General features: G+C 36.6%; 1 protein-coding gene across 14 annotated transcripts in view; it reads right to left on the minus strand.

Moving 5' to 3' along the window:
- The window catches only part of ANKS1B (ankyrin repeat and sterile alpha motif domain containing 1B), a 436,519-nt gene that overhangs the window by 280,131 nt on the left and 137,939 nt on the right, over positions 1 to 18,449 (minus strand). The window lies entirely within an intron of this gene.

Here is an 18,449-nt window from a genome sequence, read left to right on the forward strand (position 1 = left end):
ATACTTCATACATTTTAAAATAAAAAATTATTTTGAAACCAGAATGCTACCCAGAACACTATTTCAACTTCAAAAATTTATTTCAATTTAAGTGTATTTGGTAAGGAATGTATTGCATATCTACACTTATTTTATGAGCTCATACATTCATTCTATGTTAAGGCAGCATACAGCACTCTTTTATACCTAAATAAAGTAAGGCACAAAACAAACACAAATATTTTACTATTGTTACCATGAAGTACTAATTGTGAATCCAAGTACTACGCTGTAAAACAGGTGACTTAAAAGGGAGCTTTCTAATGCAACTCATATATCAGCCTGGAAAAGCCTAACACAGAAGACCTAGGCTCAACAAGTTATATAAACATACAGAGCATGTGAATTGCCACCAGTGACAGCTTTCTGGGACACTGTGAGCAACATATCAGATCAGCAAGGATTAATTGCATGAAAATGTACTTGGCTCCTCTGGTGAAATTTCCATCCTCCGTAGAGCTTTGCAGTGTAGTATGCACCTTACTAGCAGTATCTCAGCCAGACAACCTATAGCTGGCTTAAAAATGTCTATGTACCTGCAGGTACACAGGAAACTGCTGTTCAGACATATTTTGTGATGCTGTTACCATTTTATGGCACTGCGAAGGACCATTAAGGGGACTTAAAACACCATCCTTACCTTCTCTAAATGTTCTTAATGCTGTTTGAACAATGTAAAGTTAGTGAAAATCAGGTCAGACGATAGAGAGGACTATGAAATAAGGCACAGCTTCCCAGCTGTGATGGTAACCAAGCACCAGAACGACTTAGCAGGAGATCAAAAGCTCCACATTAATTCATGCCTTTAGAACTGTATTATTAGAGAAATGCTTTGGTTCAGATTCTGGGGAAAACGCCATTGCCTGTGCATGGCTACAGAGGTCTTTACAGTGTCTGTGAGTTTATAGAATACCTTTATTTGTGGGCCACAAAAATGTGCTTCATGTTCCTAAATGTGCTGTAACACCCATGACTCTGCATTAAGACAATGATTACATTCGAATCTCATGTCTGCAGGCCTCAGCTGACAGCCTGCACAGTTCACACGAGAAAGCCTGTCTATTTGTAATTGAGATGGATCTCCAATATGTGCTTCCACTCTGTGGGCAAATCCACTCCAGAAAAAAAAACCCAGACTCCAAATAAACAAAAGCGGGTCCAGTGCTGTAAGCGGGAGAACTTTTGCCTAACCAGCTTCTGCAGGAACACACATGAGCTCCTTCACCTGCACAGGTGAATGCCTGTGAAAGCATTGTGGCAAATGTCACCATGAAAGAAATGACAGAAACTTCTCCCTCTCGGTCCTATTGACCTGGAATAATTCTTGGAAGTGTAATAAAGATATCAAAGGGAAGGAAATACCCAGTTACATTCACGTAGCTAACATAAAATAATGAGAAATAATTGCAAGAACGTAAACTTTCTGGCCTTTAAAACGTACAGATACTACAAAACATAACGTGGACGATTCTAAGAAATACTCCCTGTAGAAACATGAGGTATCTGGATAAGATCTTAAAGTTTCTAGTCAGATACAGACTGACAAACTGTTCTTACAAAGCATAGATCAGATTTAAAGGTTTCAGCAATATTGTCACAATTAATGAAGGTGTAAATGAAAATTCAGGTGGCAGTTTGGCAGACATCCGAAACTGCAACATCCCCATTGATAACCCCATATGTTTCCTGACATCTGACAGGGTGAACCCTCCCTGTCACAGAAACAGACAATTCCAACATAGTTGAAAAGTATCTCATCAAAACTTTCAGTCCTTTAGGTCTGCAGTATTAAAGCAGGGCTCTTCTTGCAAGTGTGCAGGGAAATCTTGGATCTGAAATAACTTCATTCAGAAAATAATACATGTGCTTTAATACAATGAATCAAACACATTTTCAGACAGCATTAGAAAGGAGCTGTAGGTGAATCCTCATAATGTCCCTGACACAGAAGAACTTGGATGACATTCCAGAAAGCCATAAATCTCTCTTACGCTTTTCTGTCTGACCTGGCATCTAACTGAAAAACTGTTCACATGCAGCATGTGAATGAGTATCCTGTGATCTGAAAGCCTAGCTCATCAAAGAAGGGACAGGGATTTGACAAGAAGACACCCCACCAAGGCCTTGCCATATTCTTTGGAAATCCCATAGTGAGGATGAAGGCTAAATACGAGTCTTAGCAGCATCCTAACTGAGCTGGAAGTGTCATCCTGTTTCGTTACAAAACATGAAATATCATCTTCTTTCACTCTATGTACAGACTCATCAATAGATAATTATCAAAGAACCTCCCTGACCAAAGCATCAGAGATTTCTGTGAGAGAACCCTGTACTGTTTGTGGAGATACAAAACAAGGGACTATGCTGTTGCCGAGACGTGATATTCCAGGCACCATTCAGGGAGCTAAGAAATAACTTCCTGAGTGAAAAGCATTCCACGTTAATCTAAGTGTAGTTAGTGCACTTATTTACTTACTGGTGGGAGAAACAAACAGAACAATTGTCTCTGACAAACAGCTAAACCTGTAAAGAACTCAAACTCCCCTGTAGCACAGCTGCCCTTTAGCTGTTCAGCACATGAAAGCCTTGCAAGTGAAACCAGGAGGTCTTGTGTGTATGGAAGTATCTCAGACATGCATCACTCCAAGGACAGTTAGTTAGAAATACAGATTGGTGCTGATGGTGATGAATACAGTTTTCTGCTTACCATTTCATTCTGTTTCAAGCTTTGCGATATTCCCAGTCCCACCCGAGATGCATCAAACTGACTGGGAGTGACATTCTTGGAACGAAAATTTATTGGAAGATATTCCTGAGGAGAGGCAGGGCTGTTACATGCCCCACTATACAGGGCTGAGAAAAACTTTTCCAGCTGCAGTTCAAGCATAAAACTACAACCAATTCAGGAACATATATAATACACTGCAATCTCAAAAAAAAGAGTAGCTACAGTCTTTTCTTACAAGCGAAGTAAAGTGGTAACTCAAAAAAGGACAGTGCTTTTAGAACCTAAAAATAAAGTTTTGCAAAAAAAAAAAAATCTTTGAAATAAACATTCCATAAAAAAAAAAATACAGCTGTTCAGTATTTCATTCCTTCACTACTTTCTGAAGGGAATGAAGTGTCTGACATGTAATGGTTTCTTGAGAACAATTTCTTTATTGTGGATAACTGTTTATTTTCACAGTATGATCTTCCCATTAGGCAAATGGGAAATATCCTCAATCAGAGAGAGGATATTACCATCACATTAGTTCCTGTGACAAATTCGGGTGACTTCTTTGCTTATGTATATACTACTCATAGTTTCATTACGAAGAGATTTGAGTATATTTTATTTTGTAATTAAATCATATAATAATTATGTTTTCATTTTCCTTTTTCTTCCTCTGGTGACAAAACTAAAGCAATTTTTTTTTCCCCTTAGGTAACCAAAATGGTAATCCCGTAAATTTCAGTGGAACATTTCATGGCAAAAAGAACTTGGAAAAATGAGAACCTACCACATTTACCTAGGAAAGATTAGCTCCCATGATGAGTGTCTGATAGCTGCTATAGATGTGGTCAACAGGGACAGATTAATGGCTGTCATTCTCTTCTAGTTCTTGGCTCAAATTGCAATAAACTAAGAGATGTTTCTGTACAAGTCAGATAACATTAGGCTCCTGGGATCATGTGGCAGCTAAAAATTATAGAGCTGCAGCGTGCTCTAACAATATTCCTTCCTGCCTCCATCAAACATGAGAAACTGTCACAAGGATTATGTAACTGGAGCATATTCTGATTTTTAAGAATGGCTACTGGGGACTGTCCATCCTACATTTCCTTTGTTTCACAGCAAAAGAAATAGAATAAGATAGGATGCAAAAAATGTACTATGTTATGTTTTCTATGTCCAGAATAACCAAATTCAGTTTTTAAATTCAGGTTTTGTATTAACTGGACTCATCTAGTGTGGACAATAAAAATACTATGCTGATTTACATCTTGGCAATTCTTACCAATTTTCTTTGGTTTTTGGTTGATTGATTGGCTTAGCATACAAGGTTTTAACAGACAGAAATTGTTACAATGCTATTATGACCACAATTACAATTAACTATCTCATGGACATATAAAAACATATGGTGAAAATGATTATGTCATTGCTTGGAAGTTGAAGGTCAGGTTGTTCCTACCAGCACTTAAAAAAATGTTTTTATTCTCAAGTCATACAAGCATTGTTTAAATTAGAGCTGCACCCCTTGATTATGGACTGGTGGCTTGATTTCAGTTACACTAAAATCTATTGATATTGAATCAATTCCACCAAATCCAGAAATGCAGATTAGCATTTTACTGGTTTATTCCAGTTGTTCTATATTTCACCAACATTTATTTTATGTATCCTTACAGGAAAATAATAAAAAGAAATTTCAAAGTATTGAAAAAGAGCTAATTCACTTTTTTTTTTTTTTAATTTACTAATAATAGTTTTAAGTAATTTAATAAGGGAAACATTTATTTTTTACAGCACCTTTTTATGAGAACATTAAGGGAGCAAGGAAGCAGCAAGATAAACAGTTCACAAAATCTATTCTTCACCACACTGTCACATATAATGCAATTGTGAAAAAAGATGCTTTTTGTGCCTAGTGTTCATCTTTGTCTGTTATCCAGTTCAATATTATTGAAACGTAATTAATATAAGAATACCATTATCTTTTTCATAAAAATGTTTAACCATGAAAGTACACTAACCTCATGTCTCATACAAAAGATATTATATAGGAATTAACATCATAACCAATCCTTTCATAGGAAGTAAGGTTGGTCTGCTAACACTGACGTTGTACATACTCAGTGATGCATTCTCATTGCAGTCTTTCAGTACAAAAAGAATCACAGAATCATAGAATGTCAGGGTTTGGAAGGGACTTCAAAAGATCATCTAGTCCAATCCCCCTGCCTAAGCAGGAACACCTAGATGAGGTTACACAGGAAGGTGTCCAGGCGGAGTTTGAATGTCTCCAAAGAAGGCCCCCTGGGCAGCCTGTTCCAGTGCTCTGTCACCCTCACTGTGAAGAAGTTTCTTCTCATGTTTAAGCGAAACCTCCTGCATTCCAGTTTGCATCCATTGCCCCTTGTCCTATCACTGGTTGTCACTAAGAAGAGCCTGGCTCCATCCTCGTGACACTCACCTTTTACGTATTTATAAAAATTAATAAGGTCACCCCTCAGTCTTCTGTTCTCCAAGCTAAAGAGACCCAGCTCCCTCAGCCTTTCCTCATAAAGGAGATGCTCCACTCCCTTAATCATCTTCATGGCTCTAAAAAGAAGTTCTGAATAAAATGAAAACTGCATTATGTAATGTGTTATACACATCTACCTAATAGGAATGATTTCTGGAACAAAAATTCAGGGCCTAAAGTTAAACTTCTGTATTCATATGCTATTAAACTTCTTTCCAAAGAAATGGTATTTGTTCTCAATGTCTTGAGTGATTCAGAAACTGCTCTTTAGAATTGCAAGGTGAGATTTCTTGAAATACATCTACATTTCAGTGAGCATGCTAAGCTCTTATTTAAGTCAGTGAAAGCCAGTTAAAACAGTATTATTTAGAATTTAGAATATATTCTATATCCAGATATACTATACTGAAGAAACATTACCTTAGAGGAACAAGCCCTGAACTTCACTGATTATAATCAGATATGCATTAGCTTTAAACAAAGTCTGGACAGCTAGCTGAGACAGTTCTGGTGCACACAAATTGGGCAACATGGTTAAATAATATCACCTCAGTGGTCCAAGGAAATCACAGAATCATAGAATAGTTTGGGTTGGAAGGGACCTTAAAGATTACCTAGTTCTAATCCCCCTGCCGTGGGCAAGTGACACATTCCACTAGACCAGGTTGCCCTCAAAGCCCCATCCAACCTGACCTCGAACACTTCCAGGGATGGGGCATCCACAGCCCCTCTGGGCAACTTGGTTCAGTGCCTCACCAGCTTCATAGTGAAAAAATTCTTCCTTATATCCAATCTAAATCTACCTTCTTTCAGTTTAAAGCCATTACCCCTTATCCTGTCACTACATGACCTTGTAAAAGGTTCCTCTCCAGCTTTCTTGTAGTTTCCCTTTAGGTACCAAAGGCTGCAATAATTTATCTCCAGAGCCTTCTCTTCTCCAGTCTGGACAACCCCAATTCTTTCAGCCTGTCTTCATAGGAGAGGTGCTCCAACCCTCTGATCATCTTTGTGGCCTCCTCTGGCCTCACTCCAACAGGTCCATGTCCTTCTCATGTTGGGGCCCAGAGCTGGATGCAGTACTCAAGGTGAGGTCTCAAAAAAGTGGAGTTGGGGAAATCACCTTCCTCTACCTGTTCGCCACACTTCCTTTAAAGCAGCCCAGGATATGCTTTGCTTTCTGGGCTGCAAGTTCATGTGCCAGGTCATGTTTAGGGCATCTGCAAGAGGCTTTGCAGGAACTTTGGAATTTCACTGCCCAAGCACCAGCCTGGGACACCCAAAAGCATTTAAAATGTCAATAGATATCTATGTATGGGCAACCGAATCAAGGTCCTAAAATTATGGGGAATGAATCCCAACTCACACTCTCAAAACCTATAACCACTGTTGCCTAAAGATCTTTCTAAAAATAATACTTAATTTGTTTCTCCTGTCATGGCAAAAAATATAGTAAGCTCCTTTTTTTCCTGAAGTTTACAGGATGATGGGATTTCAGCAAAAGAGGGGAGTGCAAGGAGCTCCTGTTCATGTATATGATGACTGCTTTACACTGTTAAGGATCACTCATATTTGATAACGGAGAAAGCAAAATGAAAGTGAATATTGTCTTCTTTTAGTATATTGTAAGAGAAAATTTTGGTATTATTTTACTGCTATCACCTACGAAGATGTCAGACAAAAACATGAAAATGTTAACTGTTTAACTGAAACTATTGAAAAAAAAAACATGCACTGGGGACTTTGCTTTTACTGTGCTGTGTGACAGTAGTCAGTAGTCAGGCAGCAGATTATTGTCTTTCTACATATGGCATGCTGCATAGAGAAAAATGCCCTTATGAATGGTAATAGGCCACATCACCACAGCTCAGCAAGTGTTTCATCAAGATTTTCAACCCACTATCTGTGTACTGTGAGGATAAAATGCTCACTGGAACTTTTCTAATAGATTTTTTTTTTCATAATGTACTCAAAGCATAGGCACTATGTGTACATAATGCCACAATATTAACTGTTGGGCAGATACCAAGTATACCAACTAGAACATTTCCTACCTCATCTCAGCAAACAAAATATCAAAAGCCAAAAGTCAGCCCATGTTCCAGTAATATAAATAAATTTCACCTCAGAAATAAATCTCCACAATGGAACACACAGTTAATCTATAGTTCTCCACGTTCATTAGAGAAACACACTATCATCCTTTCCAAAATCTACGCTTAAGTCTGTATTAGCTGTTACATCAGTTATTCTGCAATTTAGTGTAATGGCAATGGATCAGCAGATCAAAGCAGATAATCCTAGTAGCAATCCATTTAAAGTACATGTGGGTTTGAATTTTTAGGACTATGTGACATCTTATTTATTCTACCAAACACCCCCACCACACATGTACCTCACAGCTTCCAGAAGGACCCCATACTTTTGGTGCCCACCTGAAATGGAGCTTCAGATCAAAAAGGAGTCTGATTTTTGTGCTCCAAAACCAGCCTGTGGCTGTAGCAATGGATGGTAACTGGGAACTATGATTTATTTTAAATTCCCATCTAGTGATCTGAACCAAAATGTAAATATATACTCAGTGTATTTTATTACCATATTTCAGTTATTTGTGGAGTCACTTAAATACTATATGGTCAGATTTATAATTTGCTATAAGAACAGAAGAAATGTATATTTAACTTCAGAAGCATGGACCAGTAATAATCTAGAACAAGATTATATGCTACACATGTAATGGTGTGTAGAAATAGTTACACTAAATTCTAAATCCCCTGAACATATTATATGAGATGCAAACAGAATATTTAAAGCACGGAGCCTGATCATTATGACCTCGTAGAGGTTTATACTGTAAGCTCAGTGCCTGGGTACATTTGTACATTGCAACTCTGGGAGAAAGAAAAAGAAGATGGCAATGAATTTGCACTTTTATATGTATGCATAAATGTATATAGATACACCTGTATGCATATATAGACAACAACTGCAAAGGCTCCCTTTTTCTAGTAAATAACTTCCTTTTATTCTTTCAGCTCTGCTCAGTGTGAAAGATTTCATGCAGTGGTTCAAACTTCTTCAAGGCACACCAAAACCCTGCCTCTGTTTTGGACACCCCAGCATCAGGATAATGCAAAAACGTGACTAAAGCTTCAGATGGCTTAGTGTTGTCTGGGATGGAAATGCTTTTTAGTGTGGTATCAAGACAGACTTAAGTTTGATTAGTTATAGCAAACTCAATTTGCTAGGCTATTAGAAAACTACTACAGAAACACTTATTGAGCCTGGCAATTTCTATGGGTTTGGCCTGTCTTTAGAAAAAAATGTTGGAATGCCTTTGTGTACGTTATATTTCCTCCTATATGGAGGCACAAAACTCTGAAAAGAACACAGGAATTCTAATCAACTGTCTTGGACAGAAATTCATCATAACCACAATAGAAATCTTGGAAGAATACAAAAGAAGATAATATGGAAATAGTACTTTTTCTGAGGATCAGTCACCAGTGACTGAATATACATACATCTCCTTGCACAGGTCATGGTTACTGGTTACATGGTTACATGGTTACTTCACTGAGCGGCTAAGAAATAAACAGGTTAACATAGGTCACATCATGGATGGTACTATAAGGAGTAGATTTTAGTGTTCTACAATAATAAGGGAATTATCACCTAGTCCTTTAAAAAGCTTCATAACTGTAAGGAAAGAAGACTTGCCACTTATAACCATACCAGAGTGACAGATAAACCAGTATTGTCTGATTCCAGGGATAATCAAAGGTATGGAAGTTTTACCACGGATACGCTGATATCCTTGTGCTGAGGAGAAGACCAAGAAACTTGCCCAGATGCTGCCTCAGGGAATCTTTCCTATTGTTGCTGAGCTTTATTTATAAATGAGAGACTCAGGCCCACATGAAGAATCATCTGAATCCTGTTCCTTATGGTAAAAGCGAGTTTGGGCACTGTGGTCTTCCTGAAGCTTACAGAGGGCTCATTAAAACTTAATCAACCCTCTCTAAGAGCAAGGAGAATCACCCATTATGCTAAAACATACCCATAGAAAGATCTCAGCACATGTCTTAAAACAATAAATCTGAACATTTGTATGGAGCCAGCACCACTTAGGCTCAGTTCATTAATTGTGGGTCAATCCAAGCTGCTGGATTCCACCAGCAGTAAATTTAGAGGGCAGGAGCACAAACCAACAAGTAGGAAGAAACTAACAAAAACCCAGAACTGAGCACAGTAGATCACAAAATAGTAGGAACTGCCCTGATTTGATATAGAGCTGCCATGTATAAGATTTCTTGGATGGCGTGTGTGATAAAAATGGGATGTCTCCTGTAAGTGGTGGACCCATTGCCAAGATTCATAGCAATTGCATACAGCAAATTAAGCCAGGCTGCATTTCATACAGAAATCCAGGAAAGAAAAAACAAACAAAACAACAAAAAAACACCCTGTTATTTTGTCAGGCAGATAACAAAAACATTCATGTTACATAGAAGCCCCAACTGAGAGACTAGGCAATTTGCCATAGTGTAGGATTCAACTTTAAAATTTTTCTAACTTGACTGAATCCCCAAAGCAAATCTTCTCTCCTGCATAACAACTCAACCTGGCACAAATCTAGGAACTACAGATAGGGACAATCGTGTATTTCAGGATTTCAAGGAAAAAACATTACAAGAGATTTCAAAAGAGCAGATGGAATACTGAACAATGGTATCAGTAGGTAGCTACATTGGATGCACAGAGAGAACAGTTAGACTAAACTGTTTGAATTTGCTCTTTTGAATTTGTTTTGTTTCCCACACACTTAAACCTGAATAGCCATTGTTCTGAGTAGGATTGTAAATATATATCTGCAACTGTCTTGTTGAAAGCACTTGAAGCTATAACTGGCCCAGTCTTGGATGTGGCAGCTATTTCAGGATTGTGTTTGGAATTAATTACCAGTGGAGTGCATTCCAGTGGCAGCAGGGGGTCTGCTTAGTGGTTTCTGCATCATCCATGAGAGTTGGGTATGACTATCATCAACTTTTTATTTCCTCTAATCACCCACCTGCACAAATAGACTTTGGAACTGCTTCAAGCTTGCATAACCCTTGTAATACCAGGCAACTGTCTGGAAAAACATCTCTCATTAAGTGCTAATGAGAGATGATGGGTGATTTCCACTGTTTCCTGAGTAACCTTTTGAGGCTGCCTCTGCAAGCTGTTGATGTCTAATTGAGCATTCAAAAACAATACCACACAGTTGCCATATACTCTTTTTTTTTGGTGAAATAGGTTTTTTTGTTGGCTTTTCCCTGTTTAAAAGGTTTGTAGTGAAATGACTGCACTTGCCTATGACAGGTATTTCATAGATTTCTACACTTGCCTTGTCTCAGCATGTAGTCATCATGTTTCTGGAAGTTCAATGAAAAGTACAGGGTGTAGTTATAGGCGCCAAAATATTTTTGTTTATTTCAGTCATTCACTAAAAACTGGGATGCCTGTTAGTCTTGTAAAAAAAAAAAAAATAAATCCTCCCAAAATGAATCAGACATAGTGGGGATGTCTGTTCTTATTTTTACATTTAAGTCATCAGTGATGGGTCACTGAATGTTATCATATGCATGCCTTAGTATTTCACAAGGTTTCTCCTATAATCCAAAGAGAATAACCAAACTGTGCTGTGCAGAGAAATGCACAGTGCACAGTGCTGTTGCAAATGCAGCAGATGATTAGTGAATTAGGCTACATTTTCAAATTATCTCAAAATTAAAACCACAAAAGGTGATGAAAGTAAGTGCTCTCAAATAATTTAAATAATACTGATGATAGCCATACTCCCCCTAGGGATCAAGTTCAATTAATAAATAATTTAAGCGGTCTTGAAGATAAACCTTCCAATATGAATCTAACTTTAGTTGCAATGAAATGCAATTTATGGACAAAACTATATTTTCAGGAACTCCGCTTCTTCTGAAGTTTCAATTAGTTAATAAAGCTCTTTATCAGAACACTGAAGTCAAGAAGCTAAATAAAATACTTTAAAGTCAGAGAGCTAGAAATGATCTTTCAAAAGTTGCAATATCCAGTTACTATTAAAAGTATCTAAATTTTTGACCAGCAAGCTCAATTGTCACTGTGCAAATTTACATTTTTGTATGTAATGTATATTTACACAGAAAATATTTTTTTCAAAACTCAAAAGGTATATTGTATCCAGTGTAACATTAAGCATAAAGAACTTGTCTAGCAGATAGTATGCACTACTAATGCACAGTCAGAATGCAGGGGATCTTAAAAGTCTTTGCTGTTGATTTTGAAAACAATATGGAAACATCTGTACCAGAGTGGACCAGCTATCTAGTCCAATATGTTGTGCTGATAATATCCAAATGATTTGAGAAAGCTAAAGGAAACACTGTGAATAATTTTGGAATAAAACAATCCAGTTTCCAACTGTGAAGAGCTAATCTGTGGCACTACAGCATTAGAGTTTTTAGTAACTAAAAAAATCCAAACTCTTGATTGTATTTTTTATTAAACAATATTGATCTATATTGCTTTTACATATTTTTATTTTACTTAGCATTTTCTTACAGAAAATACTCAAATTCTACCCTTTTTATTAATATGACTGCATTAATTTATTTTTTATCTGCTGTTTAGATGGAATTATATGTTAGAACAGTATTATATATTTACGCATTATTAAGCTTACATTCTGACTGACAAAGCAGGATTTACATAACTTCTGCTCTGAGTCTTTAGAATGTCCTATAGACTTCAGCATATGTAATTTAGTTAGTGCCACAGTGTGCAGTATGCTTCAGTGGTTTTCTCTTTTTGGTTTTTGGATCCACAAGCTAGCTTTGCAGATTTCTTATAATTCTCCTGTTATTATTAAGTATTCCCACTAATGCAACCTACTGTATGTCTTATTGGGATCACAGATATGGAGTTTGGATAGAGCTCTGAGACTTTTGAGAGCTGCAGTTAACTATATAAAGGAATGATAAAGATAGCACAAAACATTACATATTTTGAAGAAGTATGCTATTTGTATTTGCTCTTTAGAGCAAACGAATAAATCACAATTTCTAGACGACACAGCTTTGGCCCATTTGTTTGACAAAGAGCCAAATCAGTACATTCAGACAAGAAGGAATATTCCAACACAGTGGGGCAGAAACAAAGTAGCTGATCCCATCCAACCAGGAATACCAAAAAGGGGATCGTATGTAAGTGAAAGTATGCTTTTTTGCCAAGTTTTATGGATAGAATTATGGCTTAAAACTATTCTACGTACCTTCGTTTCAAGTGTTAACTACAAAGAAGAATTACTACTAAGTTACACTGGAATAGAGGTCAGTATTTAGCCAAAGGGGGAGAAAAAAGAAAAAAAAGGCAGGATTTCCAGAACTCCTGTCAGTCTTACTGCCAGAATTCCTCGCCACCAACAAATTGCAAATATCATTATTCCATTAGAATGAGTCACAAATTCATTCCACATTGTGTTTATCAGGCTGATATCTAGCAACTGGACAAGCAATTTATAAAACGTATTGCTTTTTCTTTCCAATGGTTTCATAAGGCACTTGATACTTTTGTTAAATTTATCAATAGCAAATCCTTGTTCAAGTTATTACAGCTTATATGAGAAAACTCTGAAAGACAACTATCAGAAAAAAATATTTTTTGCAAATTTTAATTACACAATATTCACATAAAGTTTATATATTTTTTCATCACAATGTAAGACAAAATAGATTTCAAAATGATGGAAATGCTCTTGGAGAAAAATTTAGTTTCAGTCCCAGCACTACTGGTAAGAAATTGGTTTTAATTGTACATTATATTTAAGTATCTTCCAGTAGGGAGAGAATAATATCTGAAAGAAAAAGGACATGGAGTAAACAGCTGGAGCTAGAATGGAAAGAATATTTTTACTAACAATTCTTTTTAATATCCTCATCTATAACAGATACTACTGCATACAATGATATATTTTATTATAGAAAGAATAATACACCCTGACCTGGAACAAAAATGAAATGGTCCTTCTGAAGACTTTTCCTGCTTCCCAAAAACAATAATGGAAGTGAATGTGAAAATATTCTTTCACAGAGGTTCTCCTAATCTGCAGTATTTGAAGGCATATCACAAAAAAGGGAAAACATTAGTTTGATATCCTGGTGCAGTAGAAAATTATTCTGTCATTAGCTGCTAGTAGAGATTTTCTGTACCTATACATTTGTGAATTGGCAATACAAACCCATTCTCATCCTAATTTGATATACAGCAAAATCCTGCATCTCTTACACACTTCAAATCTCCTGCTGAGGTGGTACAAAAATGAAAATGGTACAGAAAGGACAAAAATGAAATCTCTGTAAAGTAATAGAAGGAAACTCTTTGGCAGCATGCTACATACTGCCAGCCTGACTAGCAGATGCAGAAAGGGAGACGGAAGCAGAGAAAATTGAAGTAAATGAGTGGTTTTTATTTAACTTAAAATAGAACAGGAGGAATTTTTTTTTTGACAGAATGCAACACTGCTTACCTTCACTAGGAATCAATGTTTTTCTATTTTTTAATCATCTCTGACACTGAACAAAACAAATAAATCTGTTCATTATGTAAAAAAAGGGTTTATTTTAGTAATTGCTTAATATTTTCACAAATATTTTGATTTTAACAAAATCTAGCAAGCTATGCCAAGACATCTGCTTTCCAAATGTACTGAGGTTAGTAGAAAAGTTAATTAAACAACTACATAAAACAGATCATCTTTTCATGGAAAAGTGAGTTCCCAGTAGAATGCAACTAAAGGTACTGAAATATTAAATACAGTGTCTTATTTTTTTCACAGAATTACCAAATTTAAGTTATTACTTACTTGAGAAGTAAAGACAGTAGAATTAGAGTATGATGTTTTTATCCTAAAAGATAGTATTTCAGATTTAATTCAGGTCACTCTGAAATAAAATTATTAGTATGCATATTCAGTTGATTGTATAAGCTAAAATCACAGCCCAATTTGATGCATTCAGTCACAAAAAATAATCTCCTAAAGATTGACACTCAGGAGGACCTGCAAAATTTTTTCAGTTTGTTTAGTGGTGAGTAGAGGGGGCGCTTATTGCTGTGCTAGGTCTAGTAGAACTGTAGAAAACAGAGGAAGGTTCCTAACTGCATTCATATCAAAGCCTGTGATATGATACTCTTCAGTACGCTATCTGAAAAAGCGCAGTAACTGTGTGGCAGCAGATGATCCCTACAGAGAAGAAACGACACAAGACAGAGAGGGGGGAGCAGAGCTATGATCCAGAGACCTCAGTATGTATCTCTTAACAGAGCCACCAAACCAACGTATGCACACAGGATATGAACCTTGCAATAAATTATTTTCACCATATAAAAACTGATTAATCCAAACTGTTTTTCTTTGGGAAATGTATAATTTTCAGGATATTTTCATCAGCAATAGTTCTCGGCGCAAGATGGAAGTCCTGGTGTGTGTTTGCAAGAAAGACTAATGGGGAAAAAAAAGATGACTGCAGAGCAGGTATCCCACAAAGCTGATCTTTTGATCATTTGGTTAATGGGCCCTGCTGGAGCTCAACTATTCTGATAGAGCAGGGCAGGGATTAAATTAATACATCTTGGTCTCACATAGAGCTGGGATGCAGACAAGATGTGAAACATGAGCCCAGCACTGAACAGCATTCTCACATCTTGTGAGACAGACTTATTCATATTATAGCCTGGTACTTTATGTTCTCAGTTTGATCTCCCACATCTCTGGTATGGGACAGTGAAAGGGATTGCTCAGGTCATCAAATCTAACACCTAAATTGAAGGCAGTCACAGGATGTTAGCGATTGGAAAGGACCTTAAAAGATCATCTAGTCCAATCCCCCTGCCAGAGCAGGAACACCTAGATGAGGTTACACAGGAATGTGTCCAGGTGGGTTTTGAATATCTCCAGAGAAGGAGACCCCACAACCTCCCTGGGCAGCCTGTTCCAGTGTTGTCACTCTCACTGTGAAGAAGTTTCTTCTCATATTTAAGTGGAACTTCCTGTGCTCCAGCTGCAAGGATGCTGTGGGAGACTGTGTCAAATGCTTAACTGAAATCACAATAGACCACATCCACTGCTTTACCATCATCTATGCACCTGGTTATGTTCTCATATAAGGCTATGAGGTTGGTTAAGCATGACTTCCCCTCGGTGAAGCCATGTTGACTGCCCCTAATAACCCTCTTATCCTTGATATGCCTTGCGATGGCACCAAGGATAAGTTGTTTCATCACCTTTCCAGGGATGAAGGTGAGGCTGACCAGTCTATAGTTACCCGGCTCCTCCTTCTTGCCCTTTTTGAAGACTGGAGCGACATTTGCTTTCCTCCAGTCCTCAGGCACCTCTCCATTTCCCACAACTTAGCAAAGATGATGGAGAGTGGCCCAGCAATAACTTCAGCCAGCTCCCTCAGCATCTGTGGATGCATCCCACCTGGACCCATGGATTTATGGATATCCAGATTGCTTAAATGGTCCTTAACCCAGTCCTCATCAACCAAGGCAGACTCCTCCATTGTCACATAATAATTACCGTGCTACAAGGCACCTGTAGACTACACTTTTATTCACCATCTACAGTAAGTCAGAAAACACACCCGAATAAACTGTATTGAACTTGCGGCTTTTGATAGAAAATATAAAAAAGCCTGAAAACCTACAAAAGAAGCAGGAGAATAAGGAGCGTTGATAATGCCATAACTTCCTGCAGCAGGTGAGAATGTCTAGATGATCCTAAGTTATGTATATTGCAGTGTCTAATGATTAATCATTCAGAGTTGAGTGGCTTTATCATCTGAAATTGAAAAACTAAACAGTGGAGAAATTAATCTTCCCCATGAGAGAGCTAAGTTCTTTATGTGAAGACATCTATATTGCATTTCCAGTGTTTCTGAAAACCACTTTAACTTCATTACCTTATAGACATAAGACTAACAAAGCACTAGTTCTTGAGTACTGGATCTCTCAAATTATAGGATTCAATTTCATCTTAATGAAAAATAGAACAACATGCAAAGTCTTGAGTATAAAAGAATAAAAAGTATGAAATCAAGACAACTGGTTCCTCAGAGTAAGATTCAACCTGAAAAGCTTTGTAGAAAATTGAATTTAAGGTTTGTAGAAAATCCACAGGTGCACCACGAGACATATATTAGTTAAGTGCCTACTGAAGATCTCCATTAAGTGCTATAGTGATTCCACAAGCTTGTATTCCTCTAGATTATACCAGATGCATGTAAAATGTAAACAAATTAATGGTAAAATGAAGCTTTACAATTACTGCTAATATTAGAAATTCAATGGGGGTTGTAGCTATATTATTCCTCATATATCTATTAAACTATTGCCACTTATAAAAGGTACTATCACTTAAATCTACTCAATTATAAAACAATCTCAGCAGCATTTTGAAGCGTAGGATTACTTACTAGAATGGAATATGTTGTATATGCTCTATGTATATTTAATCCCTGACTCAAAAGTACTTGCAAAAGATGCTGTAACTAATAGTCATTTAACAAAGAAAAACCCAAATCCTGCTAAATTATATTCGCATGTGGGCTTTAAAATGCAAAATACCTCAAAATAATTATGTACCTTTGAATTATTTTCTTGATTTGGAAAAGGGGTTTTGTCTAACAGCATGCAGTCAAGTGTATAATGAAATCATTCTAGATGATAATTACACCAGGGTGGACAAAACTAAGCATTGGTCACAATGCTTGCACTTCGATGAGCATTCATTTGCAAAAATTGCCCAAACTTCCATGAATGCTCATTTTTTTCAACTGCACTTTAATGAATAATAGTAAAAAGTAATGAATCATCAGAAAATGTTTAACATATGTCAAGCAGCAGCCTTTTTCTCCCACTTTGCAGAGAAAATGTACACTAATTCTTTAGAGAGCAGAATTACTTTAACAACATAAACATATTTACTAGAACATACTGGATGGGTGGACAGAAACTTGCATGTATTTTGATAACGAACTGGTCATGTGGTATCAGTCATTCCCATGTGCTTTAACTTCAGAAATGACAGAGTATTTTTAAGAATAGCATTTCAATGTTAAGGATGTTATCAGAGATATTATCCAGAGGAGCATACGATGGGAAGCAATTATCTTAATTATACACTAAAAACCTCTTAGAGGCATGATAAGGTTGTAAAGGAAAGTACATTAGAGCTGTGATACATAAGAATTGACGTGGCTCATGCAACCTCAATTCAGACTCCTGTGCACATGCATTCTGAATAAGTCTTTAATTATGATTATAATGCTGTTTTTCCACAAGACCTCTGCTGCATCAAGGATATAAAGGAGTGGGGGAAAGGGACAGTGGAACAGATCAAATTATGGCACATTACTCTAGAAATGTGGTAGGAGAAATAATATTATAAAATAAGAGAGATGTAAAATATTTCCCTAAATATCAAACAGAAACTCGTATGTAAATATGCCCATATGAAAATATCCAAAGGTAATGTCAAGTGTGAGTTACTAAAGCCAGAAATTTTTAATCAACAGATCTATTTAATTTCTATTCAGGAGTTTAAAAAGATCTGGCAAGAAGTTATCTTAGCAAACGCTGCTGTTTCTTAATAGCACTTGGAATATTGATAAGATTTGAGAAAACTAAAAGGAGTAACCTTAGTAGCTATAGGCTTTCAGCCTGACATCAGGAATAATGGAACAGCTGATATGGATCACCATTAATAATAAATGAAAGGGCCATTGGTCATGCAAATTAGCATTGCTTCAGAGAAACTGGATCTTATTTGTTACCCTGTATTTTAAATGAAATTATAAGTTTATTGCAAGTGAATAGAGTTAATTTGACATTCACTTTTATAATACATTTGGGTTAATATTACATTTGGGATATTAACATTACATATTAATATTACATTTGGGATATTAAAATGTTTGCAACTGAGATAATTTTAAAAAGTTAATAAAGAATAGTTTCAAATGTATGTGCATGAGAATTATCCACTAAATCTATCACTCACCTGTTCTCTCCAGACTACCCAAATGAAAAAAAAAAAAAGCTAACAGTTTTACCCATCTTTATCCTACAAATACCATTGGGTGTGGG

The sequence above is a fragment of the Columba livia genome, chromosome 1 (genome assembly GCF_036013475.1).
Source record: "Columba livia isolate bColLiv1 breed racing homer chromosome 1, bColLiv1.pat.W.v2, whole genome shotgun sequence".
Taxonomy (NCBI): Eukaryota; Metazoa; Chordata; class Aves; order Columbiformes; family Columbidae; genus Columba; species Columba livia.